The sequence below is a fragment of the Octopus bimaculoides genome, chromosome 20 (genome assembly GCF_046866305.1).
Source record: "Octopus bimaculoides isolate indiv1 chromosome 20, ASM4686630v1, whole genome shotgun sequence".
Classification (NCBI taxonomy): Eukaryota; Metazoa; Mollusca; class Cephalopoda; order Octopoda; family Octopodidae; genus Octopus; species Octopus bimaculoides.
Genome location: NC_142947.1, coordinates 1,802,591 through 1,812,590, shown reverse-complemented (window position 1 = coordinate 1,812,590; position 10,000 = coordinate 1,802,591).

The window sequence follows — 10,000 nt, the reverse complement described above, 5'->3', positions numbered from 1 at the left end:
GTATGTATCCTATCGGCCCATTTTGGCGAACCGACGCTTAATTTGAGTTTGGAAGATAAAGATACAGTCTCGATCTTCTGTAGCAGCATGCTCTGTAATTTTCTTTTCCAGTTTTCTAAGGTTATTGCGAAAACCTGTCTTTCTAAGGCTATGGTGAAAACCTTGTCAAAAAATATTTGATACGAAAACTGTTGTTTGTCTATCAGTGACAAAAAAAAAAAAAAGATAATGGGATGATTTTAAGAAGTCAAAATATTATGTGCAAACAAAATTTAGAAGTTTGAACAAAGACTGCATTTAGAAATTATTTCCAATAGTATAATTTTTGTAATGATAAAGGTAAATGCAATAACAGACGCGTTACCTGGGGGAAAATGGACTAGAATGAAAAATGCGGGCGCAGAATACTTGAATATTCTTAAGTATTGAACAAAGAAAAGTACAGAACAAGTAGTTATTATGCTTTGTAATGTACAGGACAAGCAGAAAAAAAATTAAAATATTGTTATTGAAGTTAGAATTTGGTAGATAATGTTCTAAAATTGTTCATGAAATAGTGTTTTAACTGGTTTGTTCTAATATTTTATAGTTTCTTTCTTTTTTTAAAATTTATGTTAATATTTTTGATTAAAAAAATTCTTTGTATTAAGCTAAAACATTTCTGATTTATTTTTATTATTATATTATTCTATAATTTCTTTCTTAATAAAACACATTATAGAAAAATTTTAAATCACGGATATTGTGTAATAAAAAATATATCCATGTAGAATATATATAATTCAAAATAAACTTAAAAAAAGGTAGTTTAAAGAAAAAAAAAAGAATCTCTTTAAAGTTTGCATTATCAGATAACAAAATATTTTCTATTTAGAGTTAAAAAGATATTTTTAAAAAATGAAAGCTAATGAACAAATTGAATGCAAAATGCAGAAATGGCTCTCTATCTTTAAGAAAAAATTTAGGGATTATAATTGTGAATTTTACTTAAATTGTTATTAAGTGACATTTCAATATACAAATTTATAATATCAAATTTTTAATGCGTAACCTTGCAGGCAATTGATCTTTTCACTAAAACTGAAAATAAATAGCTTCTTGAGTATTTCAACTTAAACTGTTAAGTAAAAATACAAATAGAAAAGAACATTTATTACTATTTTAGTTTTTAAATTCTAACTTCAACAGCAATATTTTAAGATTTCTTTCTCATTCTTGTCCTGTACTTTACCGGGCGTAATTACTCCTTAATTCTATAGTTTTCCAGGTTCAACACTTAAGAGTATACTAGGATTCTGCGCCGCCATTTTCTATTCTAGTATATATATATATATATATATGCTTTTATTATTTTATTGTTTTATCCCTTTATATTTTGCAGACCAAAGTCTATGGGTATGCTGGAGTGCTGGGGTAATGCCAACATCTTCACGTTCGTCACCTTCTCAATGGCCAGCCGTTATCACGTGGTTGGCTTTCGTCAAATGAGAGGGATCGATATTGCTGCCCTCGTTCGTATTTCTTGCCTTGATATAGGCTGATCATCAATACTGGACAACTGAAAGTAAAGGTTCTTCTTAAAAACATCTACCACAATTCTATGTAGATTTCTCAAGTTCTTTGACAAGATATCAAATAGCCGTGGGCCTTTGAACTCCAAGCTCTCGCCGTACCTGGTCCTTACGCTACACGGGATAGGTGGGACATTTGAAACAGTGGAGTCACATTCTGTTTGACTGCTGGTACAACTCCCAAAGCAATGTCTGGAGGCAGCTCTAAAGGAATTTCCATAAGTTTATCCCTGCATATATCCCCCTTATTAGTCAATTAGTTTCGGTGATATTGTTTGTTATGTATATACATTAAATTCCGCCTTACCATTCCTGTTATTCCACATTTTTGGGTAAGATATTACAATAATTTCTCCGATTTCACTACTACTACTACTACTACTACTACTACTACTACTACTACTACTACTACTACTACTACTACTACTACTGTCTTATTTTCATTATTATTAATGTTATTATTCTTGTGATTGCTATTATTACCATTATAAATATGAATATTATTATTATTATTATTATTGTTATTATTATTATTATAACCTTCATCAACAATAAATTCAATATATGATATATGGTTTGCGTCTACAGAAACAGATAATACACACAGATACACACACACACACACACACACACACATATAAATATTCAAAATATAAAAACTTTGCTATGCAATATTAAATGTAAAACTGTAATCTAATAAACACCAAATATATGTGTGCGTGCGCCTGTCTATATATATATATATAATTATATATATATAGACATATATATACACATATCTATCTATATATAGATACATATATATATAGATACATATATATATAGATAGATAGATATAGATGTATTCACACACACACAAACATGTATATATATATACATATAAATACATACACATATACATCTCTCTCCTTCTCTCTTTTGCTCTTTTCTCTCTCTATATATATAATAATAATAATAATAATAATAATAATAATAATAATAATAATAATAATAATAATAATAATAATAATAATAATAATATATATATATATATATATATATATATATATATATATATATATATATATATATATATATACTTATGATTGCTTTCCTATATATATCTAAACGTATATTAATAAAAATATATACACAGACATTCCTTAAATTTCCCTTTGGATGCACAAACACGATCGTATGTGTGAATAAGCATACAAGTTTCAATATACATATACGAATAATGGGTGACCATTTGCGCATGTGCAATTTGTAAAATTATCGTGTTATGTTCAAGGAACCATGAATGCTCTGCAGAAATAATTCTAAAAAATACAAAGAAACTAATTTTTGTAAAATTACATTCGCTTTTAATTAATGTTTGTAATGACAAATTACTTAAAAATTACAGTTTGGAAAACGAAAGTCTTAATATTATTACACCCACATGTTCTCACTCAGAAACATATCTATCTATCTATCTATCTATCTATCTATCTATCTATCTATCTATCTATCTATCTATCTATCTATCTATCTATCTATCTATCTATCTACTTACCTATCGATCGATCGATCGATCCATCTATCTAATAGATAGATAGATAGAAAAATAGATAGTATCTTTCTATTTATCTATTTATATGTGTTTACACACACATACACACACACATATATGTATATATGTATATATATATATATATATATATATATATATATATATATATATATATATATTTGCATATGTACACAGATTTACACACACACTCATATGTATGCATTTGTATATATATGTAGGCACATATGTAGGTATATATATATATATGTATATATATATATATATATATATATATATATATATATATATATATATATATATATATATATATGTATGTGTGTGTGTGTGTGTGTGTGTGTGTGTGTGTGTGTGTGTGTGTGTGTGAGTGTGTGTATATGTTTGTATCTATGTATATATATGTACACATATATAGTTAGATAAATACACACAATAGAAATATCTATTATATAAATTGAAATTGAGGTGTGTATTTACACAGGCACGTTTTCACTCGCACGTACACACTTATGTATACACATACACACTTTCATATACATATGCATACATACTTCACTCATACCTAAACACACATACTTAGATACCCAGACACACGTATATTTTTGTTTATGTAGGGAAATGTATTACACATACACACACCCTCACACGTATACATATAAATATGTTAACGAATATATTATAATATTAAATAGTATATAAATATAACTATGGATATAATATAGCAACATATATTCGGATGTAGCTATGCATATATACATACATTAGTACGTACATATCCACACGCACACACATGTATAGATAACACACACTGACACGCGCACACATATACATACTACACACACAAACACGCACACATGCATACACACATATATATATTTGAGTGAGTTTGTGAGCGTGTGTGCGTTTCGAAATATATCATATTAGCAGATAAATATAATTTTTACTGAGAGTAATGCCTCATCATTCAGGCGTAGATATATGCGCGCGCGCGTTCGTTTATATATATATATATAGATATATATATATATATATACATACACATATAAGCATATCTATATACCAATACACAACACACACACACATATACATTCACACGCGTCATGTATATTTATATATTTTTACACTTATAAAAATATAAATTTATTTCTCTATAGACAGTTATATTTACTGAAGCTGTTGCTAGTAGCAGCAACAGCAGCAGCAGCAGCAGCAGCAGTAGTAGTAGTAGTAGTACTTTCATGTGTGAATGAAATTACGAATGCAAAACCAATGTGAAATTTTATAAACTTACATTATTCGAAATTATATAATTTCTGCAAGAAAAGCAGAATGGAATACGAAATCCCTCTCGAACTTACCGCCACACCTCCTCCACCCTCTCCACCCTCTCCATCACGAATCTAGGGAAATGCAAAATATAAGATTAACGGAATCGACGTTAAAGGAAAACCAGGCGTGATTGTCTCGCATGGAATGTCTTGGATGGTTGCTGACCTGCGTTTCAATAACAACAGCAAATTCATTATTTGATATTAAATTGAAGCTTTGGCACGATCGACAGAGCGTCTGAGGAAAATGCTTTCCAATATTTAATACGCCATACAGGGCAGTGAGCTGGCAGAATTCTGAGCACGCCGGACCAAATACTTAGCAGCATTTTGTCCGTCTTTACGTTCAGAGTTGAAATGCCGCCGAGGTCGACTTTGCCTTTCATCCCTTTCGAGGTCGATAAAGTAAGTACCAGTGAAACACTGGGGTCGATGTAATTGACTTAACCCCTCCTTCAAAATTTCTGGCCTTGTGCTAAATTTCGAAACAATTATGTTATCTCCCAATTTATTGGACAAGTGTTCTACTCTTAACCCTCGTATCAATGAATCAATGAATCTGCATTCCATGATACGGTACTGAAACGGTTTTTCCTTCCACTGAATTATGAGGGTCCCTTTCACTATGTCCGAGGGATCCGGTCTTCACATGCGTACGTAGGAAAGCCTAATATCCTAATTAATCCCTATTAGGGACCCTGACAGGCGCTTCTCCCCCGGGTTAGAGTAGACCTGGGTACAGTATTGGCTCAGAAGTGATTCCACCTTTCCCAAAGCCCGCGAACTCTCGAACCAGGGCTCCGATACCGGATGTAGTTTCAAGTTATATAAAGGACACATGCTTGGTACTTGATATCACGTCACGCACTCTTGAAAGGGAAGGCTATGATGCGTATGAGATCGGGTGCTAATATAGGGACCAGAAAAGCAATTTTGAGGGAAGGCGGTTAGACAACATCATGGGCTCCACTACTTAGCTAGTACTTATCGACCAGGAGAAGACAAAAGGACAAAGCTGAACTCTGCGGGATTGAACTCAGGACTTAAAGAGTCGGAACAAATACCGCAAGAGATGTTTGTTCCGACGCTCTAACGATTCTGCCAAATCTGAATCCATATTTAGACCTCAATTTTAAACTATCATGTAATTCAGGTCTTAAATTTGGGGAGAAAGTATCAATTGATTAAATCGACTCCGATATTTTACTGATCAGACAAAAAAACAACAAAAAAACCCAAAAAAAAACGAAAACTTTGCGGGACTTGAACCCAGAACGCAGAGGTATGCATGAAATACCGCAAAAGATTGTACCAGACGTTCTAACGACTATGTAAATTCTCAAGCTTCAGCCATTAAAAATTAAAATGAAGAAAAAAGAAAAGCTGATGTCACTAAAATTCGAAACCGTATCGGCGTTGACACTTTCTCAGCATTACGTACCGTAATCACTTCTATAGATGTAATAACTGGCATTCAGGTAACACATAGATGACAATATGATTGCCTTTAATATTTAGTTTCAACAACTTACGTAGAAACTCAACGTTGCTAAGCGGGGAATTACATACATACACAACACAAATTGTGTAGAATATATAAAGCTGGAATCCAATTTACCGAGTGTTACTAAATTGTGCCAGAGGTGACACTCGTCTCGGTATATAGATGTTCGTCAGTAGTATTATTATCACTACTACTACTACTACTACTACTACTGCTGCTGCTGCTGCGATTATTACCGACTTGGTGATACATTTCTGTGTTTCTTAGTTTCTTACTGGCTTCGATTCTCAGTTTGTTTTTGTACACTTACACCCACATAGAATAGAGATAAAGGCACACACAGACGCTAATATGCAGACACTTACAAATATACGCGTGTGCGTATGCGTGTGTGTGTGTAGGTGTATATCTGTGTGTATATATCCATATATATATATGTGCGTGTGTGTATGCATGTTTATATAGATACATTGTAGCTGTATTTTATATATATATATATATATATATATATATATATATATATATGCATATATATATACATACATGTACATATGTGAATATTACTAGTATATGAACCTATATGTATATGTATATACCTATATATGTGCATGAGTGTGTGTGTGTGTGTGTCCGTGTCCATACATACATACATAATATATATATATATATATATATATATATATATATATATATATATATATATATATATATATATACACACACATATACACCTGCACGTGATTTTGTAGAAATGAATCAAATTTGCTCGCCAAATCAGTTTTGAAAATATTATTAAACACTTTATCTCGACCATTCAGCTACGGTTCTATTTTATAATTTATTTAATAACACGAAGCGCCGAAGTTAATAAATGACTTTAGTTACAATCTTCTCTTAGTTGAGACACAATTCACAAAGGAATATCGTGATAATGTCTTGTATTTTAAGGAATGGATGTAGCGGATTTTAGCGTCGCTCGGTAAGTGACTGACGCATTAATCGGTCTTATTCTATCGTTTATATGCTGTGTTGATTTTGTTGTCGTTTAGCCCTACGTCACTTGTAAGGTTTTTTTTTCAGTATGATTTAAATCATTTGGAAGACATCTTATTTTCAACCTCAAAATGTCCTGCCTTATTCAGGATTATCCTGAAAGAAATCAAAAATTAAACAGTATATGGATAAATTCCTCCAAGAAATAACGGATATGTCACTAATACATGGACAGATTCCCTATTTGAGTGGATTACGATGTCTGAAAGCATGACTTCCAAGAATTCTCAAAGTAGTTCTATTAAGTTAAGCATGATCTGGGCTAGTAATGGTCGAAAACTATCTGACTTAACGGAGAGTGTTGTAGTTCACGTGAAGAATTTTATTACACAAGTAGAATAATGAATGAAATGAGAAATAAGATAAGCTTCTTATAATGCAGAAAGCTTAAAAGACAAAGGCCTATCATATATTGCAGAGAGTTTAAAGGGCGCAAAGGCCTATCTTCAGTAGACTACAGTCATAAATCCTACCATTTTGGACAATCCGATGCTCATTTAACGTATTTTTTTTTTTATACAAGTCGAAGTTCTCTGACCTGATTTTGCAGCTGAAAGTGACAGGTCGACGATAGAGAAGCAAAAATTCCTTGTGAATTTCAGCAGAAGTATCTCTGCGCAAGGTAGGTAGGTGTCAAGAAGATACTCGACAAAAAATGGAAACAGAATCGAAAGATGCTAATGAAAATAACAACAACAATAATAATAATAATAATAATAATAATAATAATAATAATAATAATAATAATAATAATAATAATAATAATAATAATAATAAAAAAAATAAAAGCAACAACGACAACAACAACAACAACAACAACAACAACAACAACAATAATAATAATAATAATAATAATAATAATAATAATAATAATAATAATAATAATAGTAATGCTGGTGCTCATCGCCCAAAACGGTTTTTCACTTTGCCACAGAATATCTGTTGCACGCCTTCACTCGCTGATATTAAATTAATATTAAATTAAATTCCGAAGAGGATCAACAGGTTACGTTTGCTTTGGTAACCTGTAACATTCGGTGAGAGGATTTTTGTCATTTCCTCCCATTTCTTTGTGCTTTCAAACAAACCTGTTACGTTCATTGCTCGATGCACTTCTCGAAATCTAGTCAAACATTGAATTCCTCTGATAATTTCCTTAAATTTGCCTGCCAGTCATTTTACTCTCTTCTCTCTTTCTCTCTCGCTCTCACTGTCTCTGCCTCTGTCTCACATTCACTCACATATAGACTTTCAGTTTCTCTCTCTCTTTCTCTCTCTCTCTCTTATCTCTCTCTTGCTCTCTTCATCCTCTTCCACTATTTCCTTTTTCGTATCATAGTATGTATAAATGTATATATGTATGTATGTATATATGCATATACATACACACACACACACACACACATACACACATATATATATATATGTACATATACATCTATATATACAGATATATATATGTATATATGTATATACATGTATATATATATATATATATATATATATATATATATATATATATATATATATATATATATATATATATATATATATATATATATATATATATATATATATATATATAAGTATATATACAGACGTGCTCACATACACACATCTATATGTGCGTATGCATGTAGATATATACACACACACACATATATATATATATATACATATTTATGCACACCCACATATACGTATATGTATATATATATATATATATATATATAAACATACATACACACATATATATATATAGAAGGATGCGTATGTTTGTACGCATCATACTTTCTCTCTCTCCCTCGCTCTCTCTCTCTCTCTCTCTCTCTCTCTCTCTCTCTCTTTCACTTTCCTTCCCCAAAGACATCATGTTAGTTATACAGTAAAGACAAATCTATGATGTGTCTGTCTGTGTGTCAGTAACAGTGGAAGCTGTTGACATTTTCTACAGCGGCATCTAGCGGTTATGCAGAGATTAAGAGAAGATAAATTTCCCTGTTGACCTTCGTTAAACCATACTTAACCTTGATCGAGTAGACTATGATCAAATGATAACAGCCATGGCCAATCCCGCTTATTTTCAAACAAGCTACATCTACAAACTACGTCATGCTATGTAGTTAGTATATTGGAGTCAGGATAGTAAAATTGTGGTTTCGATTCCTGGATAGGGTGATACGTTGTCCTCTTGAGCAAAACATTTCATTTCACGTTGTATCAAATTCGCTCAAAAAGCAAAAATGAGTTATTTTGTGGCAGGCAAAAATCCCCCGAAAACCATTAAATACTTACTGCGGAGAGACTTTCTGAACACCCTGTATATGCACCCACACATATATACACACACATATACATATACATACACACACACACACACACACACACGCATACAGACATACACACACATACACATGCATATGTTTCATATATATACTGTAAACGAATGGTTGATGCATTTTAGAGTGTAAGAAGACAGTTCGATGCCAAGTGAATGGTACCAATAATTTGGCATAGATCCTACCCACACATTTATAACACCATTTCATTTATAACCGAATAAAAAAAAAATTCTAAATCATCGAACATTTTGACAAGTTTATTGCTGTTTCATGTATTAAACAGGATGAAACGCCATATTTACATATCAGTAGATTCCGATATAAAACTGTCACAATATTAAATTACTGCTATTTTTTATTACTTTTACATACTTTGTTATTTACATTAGATATACATATAGAAGTACTGCACGTGAAGTTGAGGCACAATGGTCCAGTGGTTAGGGCAGCGGATTCGCGGTTGTGGGATCGCGGCTGCAGTTCCCTGACCGGGCGTTGTGAATTTTTATTGAGCGAAAACAGCTAAAAGCTCCACAAGGTTGCAACAGGTGTGGTGGCAAACCCTGCTGTACTCTTTCACCACAACTTTCTCTCTCACTCTTTCTTCCTGTTTCTTTTGTAGCTGTATTTCAAAGGGGCCGGCCTTGTCA